Source organism: Leptonychotes weddellii, chromosome 11 (genome assembly GCF_054177405.1).
Source record: "Leptonychotes weddellii isolate Sample4059 chromosome 11, ASM5417740v2, whole genome shotgun sequence".
In the NCBI taxonomy this organism is placed as follows: domain Eukaryota; kingdom Metazoa; phylum Chordata; class Mammalia; order Carnivora; family Phocidae; genus Leptonychotes; species Leptonychotes weddellii.
Genome location: NC_138379.1, coordinates 51,948,581 through 51,964,285, shown reverse-complemented (window position 1 = coordinate 51,964,285; position 15,705 = coordinate 51,948,581). Strand labels below are relative to the sequence as shown.

The window sequence follows — 15,705 nt, the reverse complement described above, 5'->3', positions numbered from 1 at the left end:
AGGTGGATAGGGACCAGGTGGTGAAGAGCCTCTGTGCCATGACAAGATGTGTCCGGAGTGAAAAGGAAGCCATTCATGAGATTCGTGCTGACAAGAAAGGCCTGCAGCCTTGCAGACAGAGGAAGAGGTGCGGGCAGATGCAGCTCTGAATGCCCGTGCGTCCCACAACTGCGTTCTGCAGCACTCACTTGTGCCGTCCTCAAAGAAAACCTTCAGAGACCTATTCTGATCTAGGGCTGGCTGAAGGCGGGAAGTGGAGAGATGAGTAAGGAAGAGTTCCCAGCCTCGCAGATTCTGCCAGTGGACTGATGGGTCAAAACCAAACATAAATTTGACATAGTAGTTGCTATTCCATGGCAAAGTGTCCCAAACTGTGTTCCAGGATATATCAGTCCTACAAAATGTTGTTTAGAAAGAAAAGGAGGAGGGTTTCCTTTTGAGTGATCTGAGAAGGGCTGTATACTGAGTTGCTCCTGGTAGATCTCATTGCCACTAGCATACTCAAGGTTCTGAGAAGTCCTGCAGTGAGTAATGTTGCTCAAAATTTTTTGTCCAGAACACCTTTTGCATGTGTCTTCCAACCCTTCTGTTTTTCAGAACTTATTTTTGGAAATTCTATCCAAGAGAATGACTTGAAGGCTGGTTGGGAGCTCTGAAGAAGGACAAAAGGGCTCTCTCTGCATGAGAGGGGACAGGGAGAGTTTTTCAGAGGGGGAGATTTTGTGTGCATTATATAAGGCCCCATCTGAGCCAAGCACAGGGGTTCAGACCCTCAGCAAGTACTCGGTAAATAACTAATAAATGAAGGAATGGCTACTGTGTTTGCTAATGGGAAGAATCCAGAGTTCTCAGCAGGGGCTGGAGACGGGGGACACAAGTGTGCCTTGGCAGTTAGATGGAGGGTCTCTTTCCTCTTCCCTGTCCCTCTCTCTTGACTGTTTTGGAAAAGATACCAGGAGGCAGCAAAGGCAAAGGAGTTTCAGGTCCCATACTCTAGAGCCAGCCTGCCTGGGTTTGAATCCCAGCTTCATCACGTCCCAGCCAGTTCCTTAATTCTTCTGAGTTTCAGCCCTTCCCCTGTAAGACGGACCCAAAAATAGTGCCCAGGAGTAAGTGTTAATAGAGTCACGGTCCTGGGACAGCCTGACAGGTGGTAAGCATCACCTAAGTACTAGCAGCTCTGGGCTGCTGACTGCTTCCGCTGGTGCCTCCCACGGCCTCTGGCTGAGTTCCCTCTCCACTTTCCAGCACACTGCAGATCCTCGCATTCCTGAACGAGATATTCTGCACATTTCTCCCCTCCCGCCACCCCATGGGCATTGGGAAGGGCCAGGATGACGTTTCTTCATTTTCCATAGTCAGGGCTGTTTGAGGTAAGGCTCAGGTTCCATTCCCAGTTATTAGTGCTTAACCGCTCTGGCTGGGTAAATATTTCTGAAGAAGTCCAGCACATCTATTATTAATTTACTGCAAGCAGTTGCTGTACAGTCCAGAATCACTTCTGCCCACAGATGTTTTTGTAGGCTGTGGTACAGTTCTCTTGGCCTTAATGCCTTTCAGGGGGTGTGGTGACAGTAGGTCTCTCCTGCCTTGGTCTCCCTGGGGAAGGGTGGACAGTCATGTGGACTGTGGGCACGGGGTGTATGTTGGAACCTGTGTAATTCTGGTAATGGACCCTAGGGGAATCTTTTCTTTATACCCCCGTACTTTCAGTTTCACACCTGGTTTAGTGGCCAGAAACCAGGTTGTCATCCTTGAGAGCGCCCTCTCTGCCATGGCCCCATGTCCAATTGTCACCGGGTTCTAGTGACACCATCTCCCAGACTTCACAAATCCAACCCTTTCTCTCTTGTATCACTGTACATCAGCTAGGCCCAGCAGCCGCCTCCTCCCATCCCCCAAATCCCTGCCGCCACCCCTCCCCCCAGCTTCTCTGATCATGAAACTAAATCAGGACCCCTGCTTTGCATTACCATGAAGTCCGCTGCTTTTTAAATCACCTTTCAGTCTTTTTATTACCAGTCCCTGTCCGGCTTTTCTGCAGCACTATAAGTCCATGAGGATAGGGACCAGGTTCATCTTGGTAATGATGCTCGACAACTAGAAACCTCCTCCCAGTTAGTGACAGACAAGACTATGCTTTCCTTTCTCCTCCCTCCCTTCCTCCCTCCCTTTTCCTTCCCTTTTTTTTTTTAAAGATTTTATTTATTTATTTATTTATTTATTTATTTATTTATTTATTTATTTATTTGAGAGAGAGAGAGAGAGACAGTGAGAGAGGGAACACAAGCAGGGGGAATGGGAGAGGGAGAAGCAGGCTTCCCGCTGAGCAGGGAGCCCGATGCGGGGCTCGGTCCCAGGACCCTGGGATCATGACCTGAGCCGAAGGCAGACGCTTAACGACTGAGCCACCAGGTCCCCCTCCTTTCTTTTTCTTAACTACAGTTGAAAAGGGGTTAATGATCACCTCGTCAAATTTCCCAGAGGAATCTCAAGGCCACTGTGGGAAGAAAGGAGACAAGATAGGCAGGACCCTGAACTCCCCACCTATCACCAACCCAGAAGCTACCCATAAAGGGTAGATAAACTCCCATACGCATTAGAATTTTATTTTTGATTTTTCTATAGGGAAAGTAAAAAGTAGTTCTTCTCTAGGACTGACTCTGTAGCTGTACTTCCTAAGTTTAAATCCCAGATCCATCCTTAATGCTCTGGGACCATGGACAAGTTCTGGAAGCTCTCCATGGTCAGTTTGATCATCTGCAAAATGGGGTAATGGTCGTGTCTACCTCAGATTTGTTGTGGGATTAACAAGTAAAGCACTTAGAATAATGCCCAACACATGGTAACATATTTAATTAGTTATTGTGGTTATGGTTGTGATCATCTCCATTCATGAAACCATGTATTAGCGTTCTGCACTTCCATTTGGCTGGAGCATGTCCAGATCTCTCAGTGGCTAGGATTTATATACACTTAGCTTTCACTGGCTGAGACACATATAAGACAGAAAGCTGCCGTGGATTCCATAATGTCTGAACTTAATGTGTATTTGTCATAACAGCCCCTACATATGTTGTACAAGACATTGAATCAGTTATAGACAATGTGTGGTGAGCCTGGATGTTCCAGTAAAAAATATCCCCCAATTAGAAAACTCTGATCTGGATTATTGCTGTTTCCTCCAGCGTAGCTCATGCTCGTGGTAGGCACTAAGTTAATATTTGAATAAACAAGTAACTGGATGGATGGACCGATGGACGGATGGATGGGTGGATGGTTGGATGGATGGATGGATGGATGGATGGATAAATGGTTGAATGAATGGGTAGATGAGGCTGTTTCACATTGGCCTCTTGATTTACTTTGAACATTGTAAGTGTATATGTGTGTTAATGTTTATGTGTGTGTCTATAAACATTTGCAGAGAAAGTCCCGGCTATTTCTGTCCCAGGGAAAATGATAGTCAGAGTTACCTAGTTTGCATATTCCCCTGTTTTTTAGTTTGCAAGATCATTTTTCACTGGAGTCCTTTCAGCTGTCCAGCATTGACAAAAGATAAGCTCTCCCTCTGCCTCTTCCATGCCTTTCTCCTCCAACAATGAGGGCTCTATGCTGGGAAGCTTGCCTATGGATACTCCTTTCCCAAGGCCCCATAGCCTTGTCTGGCTCCTATCAAGAATATTGACGGGGGAGGGGGACACAGACAGTTGAATTCAGGGAGCAGTGCCCATGGCCTGGTGCCAGCTCAACAAAGCAGGCTGGGATAGATAACTCAGTGTCTCTTCTGGGATGTAGGCACCCTGGCCATCTGACCCGGTTATTCAGCTATCTGCAGCCAGCACCCTGCAAGTCATCAAGCTCTAGTTTCCCAGAGTCTTTTGCTCAAGGCCCAGGAGAGGGTGCAAAGCTGGAGCCAATGGTGAGAGATGGCAGAAGGACAGGTAGCTGGTCTAAGGGTGTGAAGACTTTTACCCAGTAGGTGTAAGCAGTTGCTGTGGCTCCTGCATCTTAGGGCTTCGGTTCACTAATAAGATTAAAATGCCAATAGCCTGCCTCTACACACACTTAACTTAGGAACACGTTGGCTTGAACTGCTTAATGAGTGTTAGTCAGGAATCTAAGAAAGGCCTGGGCAGGCAGGCACCTGGCCAATTCCTTGTTGATGAGAATGCTAAATGTGTCACCCTTTGAAAGCCCTCAGTTGCTCAGAGAGCAAACCCAGGGTTGAGATTTCCTGGGACCCCTTACATTCCCACTGTTTCCAGATGTTTATAAATCAGTAAGCTGATGTGGGTAAAGAAGGGTTAATGAGGACATTTTGATAATGACAAGGACAACAATTACGATGATTATCACAATAAGAAATAGTGGTTATCAAACCTGGCTGCCCACCAGAAACACCCAAGAGTTTGTTTGTTTGTTGTTTTGAAAATATAAACTCTGGGCCCTCTCCCTGGTGATTTTATTTCCCCAGACCTGGGGCCCAGGAATCTATATGCTCAATAAGTACGCTGGAGGATTCTGATATTCCTGGCTGAACCCTAACTTTGGGAAATGCTACTCTGTAGGATGAGGGCACGTTGGACCCACATCAGTATCTGACTGTCACTTCCTAATCTGTGTGGCCTTGTGCCTGTTGCTTAGTCACTCATAATTCTCCAAAAGGGACTATGTAAAATGGCGCAGGCACTATGGAAAGCAATGTGATGATTCCTCAAAAAATTTAAAATCGAATTACCATATGATAATGCAATTCCACTTCTGGGTATATACCCCCCAAAATTGAAAGCAGGGACTTGAAGAGTTATTTGTATGCACATGTTCATAGCAGCATTACTCACAATAGCCAAGAGGTAAAAGCAACCCAAGTGTCCATCAATGGATGAATAAATAAACAAGGTGGTGTGCACATATGATGGAGTATCAGCCTTAAAAAAGGAAGGAAATTCTGACACATGCCACAATGTGGATGAACCTTGGGGACATTATGCTAAGTGAAATAAGCCAGTCACAAAAGAACACATACTGTATGATACACTTATATAAGGTACCTAGAATAATCTAATCATAGAGATGGAAAGTAGAATGGGATAGAGCAAAAACAATTCTAAGAGGGAAGTTCATAGCAATAAACGCCTATGTTAAGAAGCAAGAAAGATCCCAAATAAGGAGCCTACCTTCACACTTAAGGAGCTAGAAAAAGAAAAACAAACTGAGCCTAAAGTTAGCGAAGAAAGGAAATAATAAAGATCAGAGTAGAAATCAATGAAATACATAACACAAAAGCAAGAGAAAAGATTAGCTGAACTACAAGTTGGTTCATTGAAAAGATAAACAAAATTGGCAAACCCTTAGCTAGACTAACCAAGGAAAAAAGAAAAAGGACCCAAATCATAAAAATTATCAATGAAAAAGGAGACATTATAACTACTACCACAGAAATTCAGAGGATCTTAAGAGGCTGCTGTGAGCAACTATATGCCAACAAACTGGACAATCTAGAAGAAATGGAAAAATTCTTAGAAACATACAACTTACCAAGACTGAATCAGGTAGAAATAGAAAATTTGAAAAGACCAATCATAAGTAAGGAGATTGATCAGTAATCAGAAATCTCCCAACAACAACAACAACAACAAAAAGCCCAGAACCAGATGGCTTCACTGGTGAATTTTACCAGAAGTTTTAAAGAAGAGTTAACACCAGTCCTTCTCAAACTCTTGCAAAAAGTCAGAGGAGGGAACACTCCGAAACTTATCAAGACCAGCATTATCCTGATACCAAAACCAGAAAAGGACATTCTTGGAAAAGAAAACTACAGGCCAATATCCCCAATAAATATATAACATTCTCAATAAAAAAAGCAAATCCAGAAGCACATTAAAAGGATTATATACCATGATGAAGGGGGATTTATCCCAGGGATGCAAGGATGGTTCAACATACATAAATCAATTAATGTGATACATCACATAATAGAATGAAAGAATCATGATCATCTCAACAGATGCAGAGAAAGCATTTGATGAAATACGATATTCATTCATGATTAAAACAAACTAGGCATAGAAGGAACATATCTCAACATAATAAAGACCATATATGGCAAGCCCACAGATAACATCATACTTAATGGTGAAAGATTGGAAGATTTTCCTCTACGGTAAGGAACAAGACAAGGGTGCCCAATTTTACCACTCTTATTCAATATGGTACTTAAAGGCCTAGCTAAAGCAATCAGGCAAGAAAAAGAAATAAAAATATCAGAACTGCAAAGGAAGAAATACAATTGTTTCTATTTGCAGATGATTTGATTTTATATAGAGAAACTCCTTTATGAAGACTCTACCAACCACCAAACAAACAAAACAGCCTGTGAGATCTAATTGATGAATTCAGTGAAGTTTCAGGATACAAAATTAACATACAAAAATCAGTATTGTTTCTATATACTAACGACAAATTTTCTGTAAGAGACTTAGAGCAATCAATCCCATTGACAATAGCTTCAAAAACAATAAAATACTTAGGAATACATTTAACTTAAAGAGGTAAAAGATCTGTACTCTGAAAACTACAAGACACTGATGAAAGAAATCAAAGACACAAACAAATGGAAAGGTATCCTGTGTCCATGGATAGGAAGATTGATATTGTTAAAATGTTCAAACTACCCAAAGCCATCTACAGATTCAGTGCAATCCCCGTATCATAATTCCAATGGTATTTTTTACAGAAGTAGAAAAAGCACCCCTAAAAATTTATATGGAACCACAAAAGATCCTGAATAGCCAAATAAATCCTGAGAAAGAACAAAGCAGCTGGCATCACAGTTCCTGACTTCAAGATATACTACAAAGTTATAGTATCAAAACGGTATGTTATTGGCATAAAAACAGACAAAAAGACCAATGGAACAGAGTTGAGAGCCCAGAAATAAACCCAAACATATATGGACAACTAATATTTTACAAGGGAGCCATGAACACTCAATAGAGAAAAGACTGGTCTCTTCACTGGTGCTGGGATAATAGGATATTCACATGTAATAGAATGAACCTGGACCCATCCCTTACACCACTCACAAAAAGTAACTTGAAATGGATTAAAGACCTAAATGTATGACCTGAAACTATGAAACTCCTCGAAGAAAACATAGGGGAAAAGCTCTTTGACGTGGGTCTTGGTAATGCCTTTTTGGATAGGACACCTAAAACACACACGATGAAATAAAAAATAAACAAGTAGCACTACAACAAATTAAAAGGCTTCTGCATAGCAAGAGAAACCATCAACAAAGACAATCTACAGAATGGGAAAAGATAGTCACAAGCTGTATATTCTGATAAGGGGCTAGTATCCAAAATATATAAAGAAATTATATAATTCAGTAGCAGAAAAACCGCAAATAACCCATTTGCAAAATGGGCAAAGGACCTTAACAGACATTTCTCCAAAGAAGATATATGAAAGGCCAACAGGTACATGAAAAGATGCTCAACATCACTAGTCATCGGGGGAATGCAGATTAAAATCACAATGCAATATCACCTCACACCTAGAATGGCCACCATCAAAAAGACTAGCATTTAACAAATGCTGGCATATGTTTGTCTGGGATGTATACATACATTATGTTAGTGTATACATATGTGTATATATATATGTATGTGTACACACACACACACAAACACACACATATGCACACACAATGGAGTATTATTCAGCCAAAAAAAACACAAGGAAATCCTATCATTTGTGACAATATGGATGGACTTTGAAGCCATTGTGATAAATAAGTCAAAGACAAAGACAAATACTGTATGATCTTACTTATAGGTGGAATCTAAAAAACAAACAGACCAAAAAATCCCAAACCAGAAAAACAGCCAAACTCATAGAAAAAGAGACCAGCCAGATTTTGGTTACCAGAGGTGGAGGGTGAGGGCAATGAGAATTGGAGTAAAGTGGTCAAAAGGTGTGGACTTCCAGTTATAAAAATAAGCACTAAGGGGACGCCTGGGTGGCTCAGTAGGTTGAGCATCTGACTCTTGGTTTTGGTTCAAGTCATGATCTCATGGGTTGTGAGATCAAGCCCCATGATGGGCTTCACATCTGGCAGGGAGTCTGCTTGAAGATTCTCTCCCTCTGCCCCTGCCCCCTCTCATGCGTGTTCCCTCTTTCTGTCTCTCTCTTTCTCAAATAAATAAATCTTTTAAAAAAAAAAAAAATAAGCCCTAAGGATGAAATGAATAATGTGATGACTAGAGCTAACACTGTTCTGTGATACCTAGGGAAGTTGTTAAGAGGGTAGGTCCTGGGTCACCTGGGTGGCTCAGTTGGTTAAGTGTCCGTTTTCAGCTAGGGTCATGATCTTAGGATCCTGGGATCCAGCCTGGTGTCGGGCTCACTGCTCAGCGGGGAGTCTGCTTCTCCTCTGCCCCTCCCCCCTGTTCATGCTGTCTCTCAGATGAATAAATAAAATCTTTAAAAAAATAAAGTAATAAAAAAAGGAGAGTAGGTCCTGAGAGTTCTCAAGTAGAATTTTTTTCCCATTTTTCTTTTCTTTTTTCATTTTATCATATCTATATGAAAAGATGGATGTTAGCTGAACCTACTGTGGTAATCATGTCACAATATGAATAAATCAAACCATCATGCTATACTCCTTAAACTTTTACAGTGACATATATCAATTATTTCTTGATAAAACTGAAAAAAATTAACAAAAATTGCACTTATATGCAGATCCAAGCTAAGCATTTTACACAAATTTTCTCTATTTTCCCCTAAAAAGCCCTGTGAAGTGTATATTATTATCATCACTGTTTTACAAATAAGGGAAACTGAGTCCAGGTGACTCATGTGTCCAAGGCAACATGGCTGATGTTGATCTAGAATTAGAACCTGAGGTCTCTCTGGCCCCAGATGATGTATTTTTGGCTCCAGCAGATTTACTATGTAGGAGGTAAATCAGGGATGATTATTCATTTTCAGAAACAAAGTCGTTTACTTGCTTTACAGAAGTCCTTTGAAAAGCAACCCTCAAATAGTGCATTTAACATAAAACCCTGATTATAAAGATTCATCTGGGGAGAGAATTGTCTAGAATAATCTTTCCCATCTGTGTGGCTATAAAACCATATCAGAACACTGTCACAGGTATTATGTTAAACATCAACTTGACTTAGACAAAAGCTTATCACTCTTTTCTCTATAGCAATACCATCTATTTGGTATTTATTGGTGGTTAAACAAACAGGCTTTGGTACTAAGTTTGAATCCCAGTTTACTGCTTACTAGCTGTGTGAGCTAGGACAGGCTCCTTAGCCTCTCTGAGTCTCCATTTCTTCATTTGTGCAGTAGGCATAATAATTAAGGATTTATATATAATGAATTGTTAAGCTCTTGTCCCTGAATGTCACACAAGTGAGGAATGTCATTTGTAATTTACCATGTTCACCCAACTACCTTCTAAGGCTAATTTGGCTTTCTGTATAGAAAATCCTGGTCAGATTAATGTGGACAGGTGTTTTTTGTTTTTTTGGTTTTTTTTCAATTATCAATTAATATATTGACTTTCTGCTTTGTATTTCAGTCTCATGTGAACTTTCCAAGTATCTTCAGGCACCGTTTGCACTAGAACACTGATGAATTTGAGTTTCTGGAAAAGCCAAGCTAATATCTTAACCCCAAGGTGGAGAAAAATCCCCATATTCTGCTTCTGTGCCTCAGTTTCATCACCTGGCTCACAAGATCCTGGTGGTCTGGGCAAGCACCTTAGAATGCCCAGATAGGAACATGTGAGCCACGTGAGGTCAGCTGGAAAGTTGGAACGCTGCACCCTCTTGCAGACACTGGGAATCCTCAAGGACAAGGGCAGTTGGATATTGAGATCTGGAGTTTAAGAAAGAGGTCAGGGCTAAAGAATCAGACTCAGGCTGCAGGCCCAAGAGTAGAAGTAATCATCCAGGAGAGAGTGTGGCATGAGAAGAAAAGACCAGGTTGAGTTTATTACAGTGATTCAGGGAAAGTGAAGACCCAAGCCAGTCCATGGTAGTGGGAACAGAAGGGAAGTTGTGAAGGTGTAGTCAATACAGTGTGCTTTCTGCTAGTTTGAGGGTTGGAGAAAAAAGATCAAGATAACAGCCCCTTCCCTGGCCCATCCCTGGCTAAGCAGGTTGCTCCTCATTTATGCTCCCTCTGAGTTTCTCTATGGCAAACCCCACAGTGTATTGTAATTGTCTGTGTGTATGTTCTACATCTCCCACATTTCCATCATCCAAGGGCTTATTGACTTCCTTCCAGGTCCTAAATCAAATAGTGCCCCCCCTCCCTCCTCTGTCTCCCTCATTCTGATTCATTTCTCTGCATAGCACTACCCAACAATAGGTAGGTGGTGATTTGTTTATTGCAGGTCTCCGCTGGCTAGCATTGCAATTGGAGGGAGTAGAGACTTGGCCTGCTTTGTTCATGACTGTGCTCCTAGCGCCTAGAAGAATACTCAAGGTGCTGAGCAAATATTTAAGTCTCCCCTCCCTGACTCTTACCATCCCCAGGCTGAACATCCCTCATTCCCATGGTGTGGTTTCCTAACCATCTCGGCCACGGCCTGGAGACCCTCACCCCACACAGCAGTCCAAAGGCTGTCTGCATTGTTCTATTCTGAATCATTGGACCATGATGTCTCCTGATGAAGACATTCTGAAGCACAGTTTCAGTTGTATAATTTGTGGGGTACAGTGTGAAATAAAAAATGTGGATCCCTGTTCAAAAGTTATTAAGAATTTGAAGATAGCCAGAGAATAACATTTAACCAAGCCTGAGCCCTTCTGAGGGCAGGACCCTGTGTGATGACACAGATCACACCTCCATACAGTGAGGAGCAGATCTGAGCAGGTTGTAAATACCAGGCTCAGAGTTTCTATTTTGTCATGTAGAAAAAGGAACTACAGAAGGATTTTGAACAGGGGTGACATTTAAAGTTTACCTCATTTTTTTCCTGATTGTAAACTTACACTCACTGAAAATTTGCACAAGCAAAAAAGGTATAGAGCCCTATTAATCTCTTTTTGTTCTCCTATCTCCCACCCTACAGGCACCAAATCCAAAAAGAACCAGTGAACATTTGGTTAATTTCCTTATCTATTTTTTTTCTGATGTAACATAGTGAAGATCATACTTCAGCTGTAATTTTGTCCTGCTTTATTCACATGACATTGTAAGAGGCAGGAACAGGGGGTACTTCTTAAATGGATGCTTAGGGAGATTGGCCTGAAGCCAGTTTACAGAGTGGACTAGGGGCACGGGGTTGGCAGCAAGGATTGAGATAGAGGTAGAGTTGGGGTCCTGGAAGAGAAAACCAGGAAGGCCCTGGATTAAGGTTTAAGGGTAAGAGTAGAAAAGGGACAGTTTGAGAGCTGAAGCCACCCTGATGGAAGGTGACCACAATCTCTACTCCTCTTGAATTCCCTTGATTAGGGTGAGACGTGAAGGTCTGGCCATGCCTTTTATAGATTCTGCAGGTGACAGCCAGCATTGGGTCATTTCTCAAACACAACTCTTTGGCTTCTCCCCTCTAAGGCAGACCTGCCCTTCCTCCCTCCCCCAGGGCTCCTACTCCCTAAGCTGGGCCCCAGGACAACCTTGGGCAATAGCAAATGGAAATCCATGGAGAGAGCAGTTACAGAGGGGTGAGGTTTCCTAATATCGGTGGCAGATGCCTTGGGGTTTAGATTTGCCCATTTGTTGATAATCTGCAGTGCCTGCGCCTGCAAAGGGGAGAGTTAACATTGTCGTTGGATCCTTAATTGTGCATTTCATGAATTTTCATGTTTCCGCTCCCAAGCTTAATGTTGCTTTCTCGGTGAGTTTTTTTGTACTTGAGCATAAGAGCCTTGTAATTACAGAGTGTTGCGGATTGCAGAAGGTGATTAAAGTGGATTTCGTGAAATCTGAATTCCCCCCTCCCCCACCCACACTCACACCACCAGTGCCATAGGTGGGGGAGTAACTCAGACAGAATCCCACGAAGTTCAGATAATCAGGGTATGACGGGCATGAATTTTCTTCTCCAAGCTTTGCCTGCCTGGGTTTTGGATCAGCTCCAAGACAGCCCTCTCTCTTCTCTTCCTCCTCCCTCCTCCTCCCTGTCCTGAAAGACATCCAGTTATCTCCCTGACCCCCAGCCAACTCTGCCCGCCCCCCCAGGCTGGCTGCTTTCTCACTCACAGCAACAATAAAACAAAGTAAATGTTCATCTTCCCTTTTGCACAGCCATTAAGTGCGTTTCATTTGCTTTCGCAGTCAGCAGACACTCCCCTCCGAAAGGGTCATTCACTCTGAATAGAGGCTTGAAAATTGCTAAGACCAGCGAGGGTTTAAGAATTCCCTCTTGAGTGTCTCTTCTTCCTTAGGGCAAGTTGGTGCTTGATGGAAGTGAGATCTGACCTCTACCTTCCTCTGAATCAGGGAGGGCCATGTGGTGCTCAGAGGACAGAGAAAGAGTAAGTGACCTGGGAGTGCGGAGTGGAGAGAGGGGGAGGAGTGGCCAGCAAGTTTTCTGGGGGAGGCAGGGGCCCTGCCTGGAAGGAAGAGGAAAGCAGAGAGGAGGGGAGTCCAGCCTGACGAAACCAAAAGATGATGCTGTAGGAATGACCCTCCTTGACCAACAAGGAAACCAAGTCAGCTTACCTGAGTGTGTGTGTGTGTGTGTGTGTGTGTGTGTATGTGCGCGTAATATTAGTGCTGGAAGGAACTTGGGAAGTCATCTGAGCTAGTTCTTCCATTAAAAGAATCTCTGCTTCACTGCAGCTGGTCTGACCGAGCAGTGCCCAGGCAGCCCCTTTGTGTGAGTTAGGAAATGGGGCACCTCTCGTCCGCAAGGGAACACAGGAGTCCAGCCCTGAATCACCCCCCTCAGCTGTATGTCTTTGGGCAGTGAATAACCTGCCCGACGATATGCAGTATCCCTAGAACAGAGACTGAAAGCAGGCTTCTTTTTCTCAATTCACAGCACTCCCTGTGCGCCGCCCCCCCCACCATACTCTCCACCATACCAAAATCCCCACCATACTGAACTCTATCTGAGTCTCTAAGAATTTCCTTGTATCTGAGCTCAACCACCCATATTCTAGAATTTAATTGTTCCTATTATGTATACACGAGCATATACAAATTGGCAGACACTGGTATACTCACATGAGTAAATGTGTCCTCTGTACGTATTCAAAGACGTTACTGCTCACAGCAGCACGGGTTCATGGTTGGGCAGGAGGGCACCTCCTCTGCAGCCCACGCAGGGGCTGGGGCAGGTTGTGGCTTCCTTCTGTGGCTCATCACCCGCCCTGCCCCTCTCTGCTCACGCCTCGCCCCCTCTACCATGTACTTCGAGTCCCCCACACAGACAGTGGTTTCCGTAACTCCGTATCATTGTGCGATCCCTCTGCCTGGAGTGCTTTTCTCTCACTGATTCCATCTAGCAAATTCCTTCAAAGCCCCACTTTGGCAGGGCTTTCTGTGCCCTCTCTGAGGCCTTCCTTGACACCCTACTACCCCCACCCCTCCTTTCTCTATAGGACCCGTGTCCTCTGTGGACATGGCATCTGTGACATGCGTTGCAGCATATTGTATTTGGGTTTTCCTGGCAGTTTCCCCACAAGAGAGTGGGCTCCTGAGGTGGGCCCGCAGTCTAATCCATCTCTGTGTCCCATCAGCAGAACACAGGTCCTGGCACAATGAGGAGGCATCCTTTTGGTGAATGAGTTAGCCCTGAAAGAAGAAGGGAGATCCCAGGAACATGGCCATGGCTTAATAGCCTGGGAAAGCAGGGTCTGGTGCTTTGCTGACCTAGGGCCTGTCTCAAATACTCTGTCCCAGATCTCACTGTCACCCCTCTGAAGTCAACACACACTCCACCCATCCTGCGGCATGAGGAGCCTATGGAGCAGGACAGCCTCTTCTTTGGCCTGAGCTTTGGAACTCACCTGAAATGCACATCCCCATAGGCCTGACAGGGTCTCTGGCCTCTGCTTCACCTTGTGGATCCAGGAGCCCCCAACAGATAGTTCTTTCCTCTCCTAATCCAGCACTGTCACCTGGTCCTGCTCAAACTGTTCACAGGGAGACGTAGCAGCCGCTAAGACAATCCCCATGACCCTTCTTTCAGCAGCACACAGTCCTCCAGCACCCCCTGAGTGCTGGGCCACACCTCTAGGCAGCAGGCCAGAACTCACCCACCCAGGGTGTCCAGTATGCTGGAAATGAGTCACGGAGGGGTGCAGCTGTAGATCCGTCTGCCACAGCAGAAATAGAGGGGAAATAGAGGGGTCGAGGGGTTGCCCAGCTCACCGGGCTCGCGTGGCTGGGTTGGGCGCGGAACCCCAGCCTCCCTGCTTGGGCTCTCTCCACGGCCCAGCACAGCCAGCCTCTCAGGCTCTGTCCGTCTTCTCTACCCTCGCTTCCTTGCTAGAAGCCTCCTGTGATGATCCCCCAGGCACTCGTGACGAGAACCGCTACCTCAGGAGCCCATAAAATGAGGCTGGTTCACATTCAGGCTGGAAGAAGCTCACTTTGCCAGCTGCCTCTGTCCTCAGAGCAATTAGGGCCCTGCCAAGAATGCTTCATAAATACGTGTGCCTGGCCAAATTTATTGGCGAGCTATATTAATCACATTTTAAAAATAAAAAGTGAAATAAATGCTAAGTGGGCAATATTCCGCTTTCATAAAAACCGCCTGCAGCTCCGAAAGGTAGCTGGCACCTTGCTTTCTTGAACTGTCACACGTCCCTGCTCACTGCCATAAATGTTAACATCCCTCCTTAGACAGATAACCAGCTCTGACAGGAATCCACAGATGTGTGCAAAGTGAGTCACTGCTCTCCTGGCATCCTAAAATGGAGGCGACAGAATTATGCTGGGCCTGCTGGCTGGTAGAGAGGAACTTACCAACTATGAGTGTTTTCCAGTCTGGGGGGAAGGGGGCGGAGAGAAGGGAGGACAGACAGAGAGCAGACCCTCATCTGGACACATTCACCAAGTGTGAGCCCATTTCTGGGCCAGGTGCATGATGGTCCCCCGGGCTGATGGCCAGTGTCACTGTCAGCTCGGGAGCACCTGAGAAGGGAGAGACCTTTGTTATTGTTTGATTTTCACTGTTTCCAGTGACAAAAGTGATGCCACCTAAATGATGTGTCCCTCTAAGGGTATAACATTTGGAGGCACATGATACCCTTTTGCCCCTTACTGGTGATGTTGTTTTGACCACTTGGTTAAGATGGCATATCAGTTCTCTATGTATATACATTTACACACATATACACACTACGTAATGAATCACAGATCTGTATGTGCAGACATTTACATATACATGCTTTATATATACGTGTGTGTGTGTATATATATATATAGGTAGGTAGGTAGATAGATAGATAGATATAGATGGAGAGAGAGAGAATGAGAGATTTAATTTAAGGATTTGGCTCACACAACTGTAGGGCAGGTCAGCAGCCTGGAAGTTCAGGCAGGAAGTGATGCTTCCGTCTTGAGGTCCAAGGGAGAATTTCTTTCTCTGAGAAACCTCGGTTGTTGTTCTGGAGTCTTTCAACTGATTGGATGCGGCCCACCCACATGGCTGAGGATAATCTCCTTATTTACTGAAGGTCAAATGGTTCTAGATGTTAACTGTATCTACAAAACACTGGC

General features: G+C 44.2%; 1 protein-coding gene across 12 annotated transcripts in view; it reads left to right on the top strand.

The window, feature by feature from the left end:
- The window catches only part of TENM4 (teneurin transmembrane protein 4), a 711,025-nt gene that overhangs the window by 288,327 nt on the left and 406,993 nt on the right, over positions 1 to 15,705 (top strand). The gene's annotated exons all lie outside the window — the stretch shown is intronic.